This window comes from Eurosta solidaginis, unplaced genomic scaffold, assembly GCF_040869045.1.
Source record: "Eurosta solidaginis isolate ZX-2024a unplaced genomic scaffold, ASM4086904v1 ctg00000428.1, whole genome shotgun sequence".
Classification (NCBI taxonomy): Eukaryota; Metazoa; Arthropoda; class Insecta; order Diptera; family Tephritidae; genus Eurosta; species Eurosta solidaginis.
Genome location: NW_027136894.1, coordinates 748160 through 761472, shown reverse-complemented (window position 1 = coordinate 761472; position 13313 = coordinate 748160). Strand labels below are relative to the sequence as shown.

Below are 13313 nucleotides of genomic sequence, written 5' to 3'. Positions count from 1 at the left end.
GCATCCTCCATTCAACGTACAGGGCGATGATAAACGATCAAACCCACATGGGCCGTGGATCATATTTTAAGTAAATATATCATACAACATTGGATCTTCATTTTTATTTGGAGTTTCCGCTGATATAATGCGATCCATGTCATCGGGTAGAATTTTATCTATTAGCCAAATTAAAATATGCGCGTGAGGTAAACCTCGTTTTTGCCATTTAACGTTAAACATATGGCATGAAACTTTTGCAAAAATGTCTTGTTTTGTAATTAAACTCATGAGTTGGTGTAGTTTGATATGGAATACTCTTGACATAATGTCACGGCGCTCACTTGGTCGTTGATTAGGAAACAATTCGTTTTTGATTTCACTCCACTCTGGATTGCATATGAATGTTATAAATAAGTCAGGCCTTCCGTAATGACGAACATATAAGGGGGCGTCTTGTGTACGTTCATGCAAATATCGAGGCGATCCAGTAAGTGCAGCCGGCAAAATTACTAACTGACCAATATTTTCAGGATTGCAATCCTCGTTAATAGCATCCCTTAGATGTATATAATTACCTGCACGCAACTTCTTTTGGTGTGCTCTTATATAATTCAACCGTTTGGTCATCAGTTTAGCAGCCATGTCCACACAGTATCGGTCAAAGAGATATCCATATCTATGAAGTGCATTAAAGTTATTTTCTCTAATCATAATTTTATATGCATAAAATTGCAAATATGAAACTGTTTTTTGTGGGCTAGTTTCCCCACTGCTTGGATAAGTTTGCGGTATAGTTTTGCTATTACCATCCTCACCATTTAAAAATATGATACGGTATTGCAGGGAGTCATATAAAGGATGAATTTCTGACACACGATGGAGAGTGTTATCGCGGGACCTTAGGACACTATCGCGGAGACCAGGATATTCGTCAACTATCAATACTGCGACCTTGCCTGTAGTCGGGGAATTACAACGACCACGGTGTTCATTAACAGGGTGTTTTCCGGCATGGATTACAACCCTATAGTTATTCGAATTAGATGGCATACACTCCATAGAAGTCATAAAACTTCGAAAATACACTGAAAGAAATGGTGCTAGTAAATCAACAAATCTGTTCTGTTGTTCTTGAGTTAACGGAGATTCGGAGAAATTGATCGAATTACGGTTAATTCTACCGAGTTCTTTGCCAAGCGAACAAATTAGTATAGTAATTTCAACAGAACAGAAATTGTCGCTCTTATGTTAACAAAATTCTGTAAAATTGACAGATTCCTAATCAATCTAACTGATTTTTTTGTTAACACAACCGATCTCACAGGCCATTTCACCAGCGATCAACAGTCAATACATGACAAATTTCAAAGAGAATTTTACGCTCACTGCGCTCTCTACTTTGTACTTATGGCGATTGTGCCACTTGTTAAAAAAAAAAAACACAAAATAAGAAAACCACCAAACGGAAAAAATACACAAAATGGGAAGACAACAAAAAACTAGTTTTTCAGTTATCAATACAAAACGAAAATCCGTTTTTTGAATTTACTTTGCAAAAAATTATGAGATACCGAGACACCTATTTATCGGGTACAATTTTGCAACTTCTCCTCCTAGCGAAATGCAAAACTGAGCCCTCTTGTTGCAAAAGTTTTGTTTGAACGAACAGGATTTTTCCGAAGTTAGTAACATTTTGTTCAAGTTTTTATGAATTTTCACTCAATCGAACGTTTCTGATGTTTCCGACAACATAAAAGTTTGTGTTGTTTTGGAATCGTTTCAATTTAAAGTGTTACGAAAACTAAACTTGCCGAATTACATGTAAAGTTACTCCAGTGTTCAGTCGCCTTCCTGCAATTTGATTCTTTACTTTTCTATAACTTACAAGTTCTCTATTTAAAATGTTATGTCAAACATTTCTACTTAAAGATTTGTTCGAAAAAACTACATGCGAGTGAAGAAATTGAGAATGAGCTGAGCTGCAACTGAAAGAATTGAAAAGCAGTTTTGTGAATACTATTTTCGTTTCTATTTGCAAATCGAAGTTCAAAACTATAAATTAAATAAATTATAAAATATAAAATTTGGTGAAAGTGTGTTTAATAAAACAAAATAATAAACAGTATAATGTTTAATGTGTGCCAGCATATTTGATGTGCACCCAATTGAAGTTCGGTTAGTAAGTGCCTCCGTGGTGTGATGGTAGCGTGCTCCGCCTACCACACCGAATGCCCTGGGTTCACACCCCGTCCAAAGCAACATTAAAATTTTAAAAATAAGGCTTTTCAATTAGAAGACAATTTTTCTTAGCGAAGTCGCCCTCGGAAGTGTTTGGCAAGCACTCTGAGTGTATTTCTGCCATGAAAAGCTCTCAGTGAAAACTCATCTGCCACGCAGATGCCGTTCGGAGTCGGCATAAAACAAGTAGGTGCGTCCCGCCAATTTGTAGGAAAAATTAAAAAGGAGCATGACGCAAATTGGAAGAGAAGCTCGGCCTTAGACCTCTTCGGAGGTTATAGCGCCTTACAATTTTTTTTGTCGCAACAACTTTTTTGTTCATTTGACTACTAAATCGGTTAATTACGAATCAACGATTTGTGCGCAGTTGATTCAACATCTTGTTGCGATGGATAAAAATTTACAGAAATTTCGGTTGAATTGACCCGTATTTCGGTTGATCGAACATTATATCCTCAGCGTGAGCTTCAATTGTACATTTCATTTAAGATAAATAAATGTTCTACATAAAATATTGCACCGCGCGTTTAAAAAAAAATGTCTCTCCATTTTCTCTTACAATAAAACTTGATAAGTGAAATATCATTGATTCAAAACAATTTTTTGCTAAGTTATAGCTTATTATTCTAGTCTATGACCCTTTTAATCTAAGTTGCTGTAGTCTTTAACCGATCCCGTCCATTTTTACTAGAAACATTTTCTGTTATAAGGAAAATATGTGTACTCAACCTTATTACGATCCATTAATTTTTCTTCGAGTTATGGCTCCCGAAACATAGAAAGTTGCTTAGTTATAAAAGGGCCGGTGCCACACCAATTTTTTTAAATTTGAAGTTTTTCCTATTCATTGCTATAAATCCACTTGGGAAATGAAATACCATTGATATAAAGCTTTTTTTTGCAAAGATATAGCTTATTTTATTCGTCCCCGACCCTTTTTAAAATCTTTTATATAAAAGTGGGCGTGGTCCTTAACCGATTTCGTTAATTTTTCTTCAAATCATTCCTTATAGTAAAGGCAATCTCTCTGCCGAATTTTGTTACGATAGGTTTAACGGTTTTTGATTTATGATTAATAATATTTGTAAAATTGATTTTATTATAAGTGAGCGGTGCCACGCCCATTTTTATCAAGAGTCTCAATATCAGTCCACGTGTCAAATTTCAACATTCTGGGTGTATTATTTACTAAATTATTAGGTTTTTGTGTTTTCCAAAATGTTATATATACAAAAAGTGGGCGTGGTTATCATCCGATTTCGCTCATTTTCAATACTAATCTATTCTGGGTCCAGATAAGCTAGTGTACCGAATTTGGTGAAGATATCTCAATATTTACTCAAGTTATCGTGCTAACGGACGGACGGACGGAGATGACTCAATAAAATTTTTTTCGATACTGATGATTTTGATATATGGAAGTCTATATCTATCTCGATTCCTTTATACCTGTACAACCAACCGTTATCCAATCGAAGTTAATATACTCTGTGTGCAAAACACGCTGAGTATAATAAAGGGCCTTAGTTTGTGAAAATGGAGAAAAGCGCAGGGTGTTTATTGGCGTCAATACTTCCTTAAAAAAAATTATAAAAATCGGTTTTGTACTTCTTGAGATTAGCCGTTACAAACATTGCCCATACAAGCATTTTTATATACATAATTAGTATTGATATAGATATGTATATGATCGGTATTAATGATTTTTGCAGGCAGTAACATACGCCGTATTTGTAAGCATCCGTGAAAATTTGAAGTTTTTAGCGGATAAAATGAAGAAGAAATTTTGTTAAACCTCCTGTCTGAACAATCGGTTGTAAAAGACAAGTTTTATATGTATGACCGATCTCACACATCTTTCAAAAAGACAGTGTATGCTTTATATGTTAAACAAATAAATAAATGACAAAAACCCTATTATTCCCAAAATTGGTTGTATGGGGGATATATGCTATAGTGGCCCGATGTGGTCAGAAAATGATAAATTGGTCCCCCAAACATAAAAGATCAGCAAATTTCATCGAGATATCTCAAAAATTTAGGGACTAGCTTGCGTTCAAACAGACAGACAAACGTACGAACATACGGACATGGCTAAATGACCTCAGATTGCCAACGTGATCATTTCGGTATACTTATTGATGTGTCTATCACGTCTTTTTTAAAGACTTACAATTTCGAGATTCATGACAAACTAAACATAACAGTTCATTTTCATGAAAGGTTTAAAAACGTGAAAAAATTGGAGACAGTGTAGATTAAAATATAAGATCTTAACTCATGAAATTTGCAATGTATGCACAGCTGAAAATTAGACAATGGTATCTTGTACAAATTTGTCTTTAGCAAAAAATAAAACGTACATAATGGAAATTTTTTCAATTCTTCGTCAAATTTTTAACATCTGAACTTAAAATGACTTTTAAAGGTTTTTTTGTAAATATTTATGTCAGGTTTGAATTTAGCAGACAAATATTATCATAACATATACATACATGTATATAGTATACAAAAAAAAATTTAGTACAGTGTTGAAAATTTTCGGGGTAATATCAAAACTTATTTGTATTCGTTGTATTGAGTAATAACAGATGTGAGCAGCAAGCCGCAGTGGAGTAGTGGTAACGTTATACGGTTTTTACACCGAACGTCCTAAGTTCAAGTCCCGGTCGAGTCAACTTGAACTTTCATGAAATGGTATCTAAGTTGATTTAGCCATGGCCGTCTGTCTGCTTGAACGCAAAATTGTCCCTCAATTTTTGAGATATCTTGATGAAATTTGGTGAGCGGATATGTACTTGTTTCCGATCAGACATATGTCGGAACCTAGCGGATTGGACCACTATAGCATATATCTTCCATAAAACCAGTTTTTCAGAAAAGGGTTTTTTGTAATATCTTCCTGAATTTATCAGACATAAGCTTAGAATTTACTAGATGCTTTGCTTTCACAACGAACGTCGAGGTTTCAGGACCCGGTAGACGTGACTTTAGTCTATATACATGACTTTTAAGAAGTTTTTACCTTTTAGTCTCCCTCTGGCTGGCGAAACTCCTTGAGCTGAACCCTCCTAGAGGTTGCCGGCTGGTAATAGTAACTACAGTAACCCCGCTAGGGGAGGAGTGCTAGCTAAGTTCAGGAATCAGTGCCATTAGTGCCTTAGCTCTTTCATAGCTCTGGAATATGGTAGTGGCTCTTGAACGTGTTCTCAAGGTGGGGCCGGACCGGTGGTGTTATGCGTTGCCGCGACGATGCTCAGCCTGGCTGGGGACCCCTCAAATAGCCCAGACGGAGCGCTCTGGGAACCAGGCCACACCCAGTTGTAATTATGGACTTACCCCATGTATAGCGGATCTCTGCCTGGGGTGGATGACCCCGTTCTGCCCATTACTTATTTCTATTGGAGTATAGCGCAGTGGTTGACAATGTCAAAAGCTTTTGACGAGCACCTTCCCATGATGGAGTTTTGGTTGGTTTAGTCCGCAATATATCTGGGTGTTAATGGCGTTCGAAGCGGTGGTAGTGATATAAATTTTACGAAAGATATTGTGATGGCTCGCTGAAAGAATATATGTCTTTAAATTAATGACATCGATAGATACGACTCACCATCTTTAGTATTGGGACTACTCTTGCCATTCTTTATTATTCTAAAATTGCAAGGGCTTAAACGACAAGTAGAAAACATGCATTGGGGAACATATGTTCAAGGTGTTTTAGCATCGGCATAGCTATTATGGGCCAATCTATTTAAAAGGCTTGGCCCTTTTAATGGCTTCTTTGATATGGAGAAGTAAATGAGAGGTGTACAGGTGTTTGTGTTTACGTTCCCGTTGATTTGTATGAAATCCAAACTTTCTAACCGACTGGAGGTGTCTCTCCACCAGTTGGCTGTAATAAAATATCTTCAGGTCATAAATGTGGAACAAAGATTGAGTTACTTGAATGCAGTTTATATGGATATTTCCCAGGCGAAGCCGCTTAAAGGGAATAGTAAGAAATGTTATCTTTAAACTTCATAGCTTGAGTAAAACCCTTTATCCTACGCTTAGAATTTACAAACCATAAAACGCCTTGCAAACAAATTTCTTTCTCATTTTACAGAAGTAAGCTTTATAGCACTTTTATTAAGTTCAAAATACTTATGACGCAGTTTAGCATAACGAACGTAATCCGAGTGTAAACCTGCCTTCTTATATAATTTGAAGTAACATCACTTTTTGTTATGCAAAGACTTTAGTTCTTTAGTGATCCATGCTTGCATTGATTCATCGTATGAACAAATACGTTTGGACAAATACTTTTCATATAAATTATGAATGATACCATTAAAATATAAAACGTTCTTATGTTGAGGCCAAGTTATTTTAGAAGCTATCGCGCACTAAGTAGTTCCATTTCGAAAAAACCGTGACTTTTTCGGTTATGCCGGGAAGCCCTAGACATATTTATGTTTACGCAAGGGTGCCGTAATGATTCAACCCTCTCATCTTAATTATTTTTTTATTATTTAATCTAATAATTAATAAATTTCAAGTCAATACTTTTTAGGAATACAAGCACTTTCTATTATTTAAATCCTAAGCCCCGTATTTGCTCGAATCCATTCCAAGTAGGAAGTGACACGAGTATATCCAGCTGGTGCATCAGATTCACATCCTTTGTATGAATATATAGATATAATACCAATTTGAAGCTTTGAAGATGCCAACACCAATGGGCCACCAGAATCACCAACACAAACTCCAATACGATTGGCAGGGGAAGTACAAATTTTTCCGATATCGATAATAGATAAACCATATTATTCAGCACATACTTTGTTCGAGATCACTTTAAACTTCGCAAACTGTAAAACGGGTGAATTAGATGTAGATATATCAGAGGTAACACCCCATCCAGAAGCCACTACAGTTTTATTAACGTAAGTGGGATAACGTGAAGCACGTTTTGGTAGGGACACCGGTTGAATGGCAGCTGAATATTTTACAGCTGGAATTTTAACCAAAGCTATATCATTTCTAGCAGTTTCCATATCGAATGCGGGATGAACTTTAATATTACTTTTGCCAACCTCCAGGCGTACAATGGGATCTAAGCGAGTGATGCTGCCTAAGTATACGGTCACATTCACAGCACTGAAATTGAAAGGATTTACTAGATCTGACCTAGGTCTGATCTAGATCTATCGACAGTACGTTATTGTGTGATAAGCATATTGATTTTTCTTTTCGCCAATTGTCTCACACCCTAAAATATACAGTACATATAATTCAAAACATACGTTAAGGTACAATGAGCAGCCGTCAGAACCCATTCATTGCTTATTAGAGATCCCCCACAAAAGTGAATATTTTCACCATCATATACTGACAAACCAGCTGTATAAGGAAATTGGTTAGCAGCAGCATATTGACCATTTGTTACACGTGGACTTGCAACTACCGTTTGAACCATAGATCCCAGGTGTTCGAGGCTGAGCTCAGGACAAGGGGGTCACTGCTGGCGGACAGTGAACGGCCTATTAATTAGGTTAGCTGCGAATATCAAATAAGCAGCCCTCGACCAAGAGTGGCTGGTGAGGAGGGTTTGGCTTAAAAGGCCTAAAGCACCCTGAGAACCTCCAGTGGCAGGGCGAGTAGATGCCGCCCTGAATTAAGCATCCACAGCCTAGTACGGGGTTGCTTCGAGGGAATACCTACCCAAGATAGGGAGGCAACTATACGACGGGGGATACACACTCAGGAAGGTAAAGAGGTAAATTATTTGTAAATTTAAGGTGATTGTCACATTAAGACTGAGCCCAGTAAGGTCTTAATTAAGGTATACTGGAATCAACGACTCGGATATGTTTGTTAAGGGCTGGCGAATGTGGCATTCGGAAATCTCAGTACACGGCTTGACACACCGTCGAAATGACTTTCCGGTTAATGTCCCATTCGTCTCCGTCCCGTTAAAACCTTGGCAGGCCTTGGGGTACGTTCAAAGTCCGTCATCATTAAGTTGGTGGTGCAGGTTCGGTTGAGATCCTCCCGATTAATACTGATCTGGCTCTGAACGCAGTCTTCATGAGGGACTGCGTCAACCTTCACGTGGCCTCCCTGCCTTCGCATAGACAACCACGGGATCTATATAGGTAACTGCACACTCGGACCAAGATAGCGGCCTCAAGTGGGGACCCAATTAAATAAATGATGAGCAACAACAATACTAAAATAAAAAACCAAACACAGGAGAATGAAATGGCGTTCAATCCATTTGTAGGAAGGAAGCTAGCTCGCTCTACAGAAGGGCGTGGCCCATCGGCTGGGGGCCTTAACATTTCGTCGCATGTGGTAACGAAACCCAAAGGAGCGGAGGCCGAAAGCAAGCAAGGAGCGTTGTCGCCGGGTGCTACACCGAAGCTTTGCAAAAATAACTCCGACAGCAAGGCTCAAACGGGCACACCATTATTAAGTGAGCTAATTAAGCAGGCGTCAGCTGCGTTAAATCAGCAAAACCCCCCTGGAGAAAAAAAGATGACCTAGCTAGGCAAGGCGATTGAGGACTTGATGCAGTTCTTCATAGGGCGTAATAATATACACGCGGCAATCAAGCGCTTGGCCTCCGTAATAAAAGTGCTGTACATCGAGTCGGCCCTAGAGGTAAAGAATTTAGAACATAAATTGCGTGCAAGCGAATGCGCCAAGGATAGAAGTCCATCACCCCCAGGAAAGCGACCGAGGAATAATTCGTACTCGACCAAGGAGAACAACGTGGTAAAACCCACTACTACACTAAAAGATGTCTTACCAGGGCACGTGGGTGGTCACAAACGACGGCAAGAAACGCAAGAGAAGACGGAGCGGAAAGAGGAAACTGCAGCCCAAAAGACGGGAGATTGGCAGTTAGCCAAAAAGAAGAGCAAGAAAAAATCACTTAAGGCTAGGCCGGATGCAATCATCATTTCCAAGGCGGGGGATGCGACGTACGTCGACATATTGCGTAAAGTGAGAAGCGCGTACCAAGCAGAAATTGAAGCAGTACTAAAGGACTCGGCTAAAGTTATAACAAAGTCCCAAATGGTCACGCTACAGTGCAGAGATCTCGATGAGATTACTACGCCCGAGGAGATTTGCAACGCCCTCCACCAGCAGTGCAACATCAAACTTCCAGATGTGGCTGCCACGGCACTTATAAGCCAAGGATGATGCCAAGGCGGTCCTTAATACGCAAAGAATCCGTGTAGGATGGGTTTCCTGCCGAATTAGAGAGCTCAAGCAAGAAAAACGCTGTTATAGGTGCTGGGGCTACGGGCATATAGCTCAGAAATGTAAGGAGACTGTGGATAGGTCTAGCCTATGCAGGAAATGCGGCCAGGAAGGTCATAAGGCTGCAAGTTGCGAAAATGCACCGAAATGCGCGCTATGTGGGGGACAACATTCAGTAGGCAGTTTTAAATGCCCACAACGAGAGGGCAGCAAAATGACTGTCTCATGAGAGTATTGCAGCTCAATTTAAACCATTGCGAGGCAGCCCAAGAGCTATTATCCCAAACAGTCTATGAAGGAGGATATGACATAGTGGTACTCTCTGAACAATACAAAAATCGCCAGGAGCAGGGTTGGCTCTCAGATTCAGCAGGGAAAGCCTCAATTTGGGCACCAGGGAAATTTCTCCCACAGGAAATTATGACGCCAACGGTAGCAGGATTCACGTGGGCAAAAATCAACGGTATATACGTCTTCAGTTGCTATGCCCCTCCGAGCATGACCATCGCCGAGTTCGAAGACATGATATACGGGATCACCATTGAAGCACGACCCGCTTTTAGTATGTGGAGACTTCAATGCATGGTCATCTGTGTGGGGAAGTAGACGAACCAACGAAAGAGGGAGAGTTCTCCTCGAAAGTCTTACTTCTTTGAGGCACGAACTCCTAAATGAACCAGGGATATATACCTTCGATACAGTTACCAGACGATCCATTACAGATCTCACCTTCGCTAGCAGCGAAATAGCAAGACGAGCAAAATGGTCCATAAGCAACGTCTAAACACACAGCGACCATAAAGCTATTAGCGTAGAGCTGCTCGAAACTCCACGAACGGTAGCCGCAAGACATCGACAAAGTAGGAAATGGAAACAGCACCTTTTCGACCCACAAATATTTGACATTATCTGGAAGGACGCCATAGTACGAGAATCGCATGCGGAAGACCAGTCGGTTCAAATCACTAAGTTGCTATGTGTGGCATGTGATGCTGCCATGCCCAGAAGTCGCGGAAAAGCACAGCGCACTCCGGTATATTGGTGGAATGACGAAATTGCGGAAGAGCGTAGAAAATGCCACAAAGCACGAAGAATAGCGCAGAGGGCACGCTCATCACCACGATATGCAGAGCTACACAGCACCTATGTCGCACAAAGAAAGGCACTTAAAAATGCCATAAAAAAGAGCAAGAAGTTATGCTTTAGGGAACTGCTGGATAATGTCGACCTAGATCCTTGGGGATCAGCCTACAGAACTGTGATGGCCAAAGTTAAAGGACCGATATCACAGCAACCTACGTGCCCGATACTGATGAATATTATTGTTGAAACACTTTTCCCGGCGCAAGATCGTTGGACTTATCCAAGCAAGGATCTAGAAAGTACGGAAATTCCGCAAATTACAGAGCAAGAGGTGCTGGACGCTGCAAAAAGAGTTGCTGATAACAAATCCCCAGGACCCGACGAAGTACCAAACATAGCCCTTAAGGCCGCGATTACAACTAGGGTTACATTATTTACTGATCTTTTTAATGCCTGTATGCAAGAAGGCGTGTTCCCTCGCCCGTGGAAACGACAAAGACTTGTCCTATTGCTGAAACGTGGTAAACAGCCGGACCAACCATCCTCATATAGGCCACTTTGTATGCTGGATTCCCTAGGGAAGATTTTCGAGCGTATAATTAGTGAGCGCCTACAGCTGACTCTAGAAAGACCAGGTGGCTTATCGAATAGTCAATATGGATTTCGCAAATCAAGATCCACCGTAGATGCAATACAAACAGTCGTCAACATAGCTAGAGAAGCTATCTCTGGAGGCCAAAATAAAAGGAAGTCCTGTGCACTGATTATGTTGGACATCAAGAATGCTTTTAACACTGCGAACTGGATGCAGATAATGGCAGCGCTGCAAAGCTTCGGCACTCCAGCTTACTTACGCAGAATTATATGTAGCTATCTTAAAGACAGAGTACTTCTTTTTGACACGGATCAAGGAGAAAAAGAGTACAAAATCACAGAAGCCGTCCCACAGGGATCTGTTCTCGGTCCAACGCTTTGGAATGTAATGTATGACGGGGTGCTAAAGATAGATCTACCAGAAAACACGCAAATTGTGGGATATGCTGATGATATTGCAGTGGTAGTAGTGGCCAAGAAACTGGACCTGCTTCAAGCATTATGTAATGACGCCGTAGCAAGAATAAAGGAATGGCTGACCAATACAGGACTGGAGTTGGCTAGCCAAAAGATGGAAGTGGTATTAGTAAGCTCCAAACGGTCGGCGAACGAGTTAGTCTTAACTGTCGGGGATCATCAAATCACCTCAAAGGATTCCTTAAAATACTTAGGAGTGCACATTGACTCTAAGTTAACTTTCAAAGAGCACTTCAGAGCGGTGGGGGAGAAAATTACCAAAGTTCATGGATCACTTATGCGAATAATGCCTAACATTGGTGGTCCGAGCGAAGCTATACGTCAGCTATTGTCCACAGTAACCAGCTCAATAATACTATACGCAGCACCAGTGTGGTATGGATCTAAACAGACCCATCAAAAATGTATATTAGCAGCGTACCGACTTGCTTCTTTAAGAATAGCAAGTGCTTATCGGACGGTGTCCGACGACGCGATCCTGGTTCTAACCCGGAAAATCCCAGTGGACTTACTGGCAAGCGAAATGGCCGATCTGTATAACACTAATATCGAGCGACCATCTGAAGAAGACAAGAAAAGAGCAAGGACACAAACAATAGCTAAGTGGCAAGAACGGTGGGAGGCCTCGAGTGAAGGGCGTTGGACTTTCACACTAGTTTGGAACGTAGCTCAATGGAATGAGCGGAAGCACGGCGAACTGAACTACCATCTCACGCAGATAATGAGTGGACATAGCGGTTTCAAAGAGTATTTATGGAAGCGTAGGATAGAGGCATATCCTCATTGCCCAATGTGTACCACAGAGTTAGAAAACGCAGAACACGTCATGTTCTACTGCCCCCGTTTCCACGAATAAAGACTCACCTTGCATGGAGTCTTTGGGGAGGAACCTACCACGAGAAATTTAGTTTCACATATGTGCAACAGGAAAGAATGCTGGACTGCAGTGAGCAAAATGGCATTTATAGTAATGACACGCCTGATGGATGCTGAGAGGGAGCGCAGAGAAATGCGCATGCGAAGCAGTGGCGATTAAATGGACACTCAGAGCAAATAGCGGGAACCTGGACGCAGGGACAACAGTAGGCTCTTAAAAAATGAGAAATATGGAACGCCACCCTGAAGTAATGCGAAAGTGGTGCCGGGGTGGGCGACGGTTCCAGAACGGGGCTGTTTTTTAGTCTACGGACACACGGTTGCTGCGACGGCAGCAGTTATGGTGCATTAAAAAAAAAAAAAAAAAAAAAAAAAAGATCCCAGGTGTTCACGTAGTGTATCTCTAGGTCCTCGAATTTCAAACGCCGAGGCGATGCATAGTAGTAACGACAAAGCTATCAACGATTTCATGTTGCTGCTGTTAATGCAAATTCAGACTGACTAAAGTATTGGCGATTTTGGTTTATTTATAGTATAGTTCAATGGCATACCATGGGATAGTTTGCAATATTTTGTCATAAATGCATATATTTCGGTAATTCACAGTATATGGGTATTTGGCTGCGCAACAAGCGAGAATTTTGTATGATTTAATCGGGGATTGCCCGTATTGCTTTTTTAAATGTAAGAAAACATTTATTTGAAGCAACTTTATTTTCTATCGATTACATATACTTCGGACAGATTGTAGCCTTTCATCCTAACTCCAAAGTTTACATAAATCGACCAAGAAAGAACAGAACAGTGAGAGT

The 13313-nt window shown here is 40.4% G+C and overlaps 1 pseudogene; it reads right to left on the bottom strand.

Moving 5' to 3' along the window:
- Positions 1-6707: 6707 nt before the first annotated feature.
- On the bottom strand, positions 6708-13097 carry LOC137235696 (collagenase-like; annotated as a pseudogene).
- Between the last annotated feature and the right edge of the window lie 216 nt (positions 13098-13313).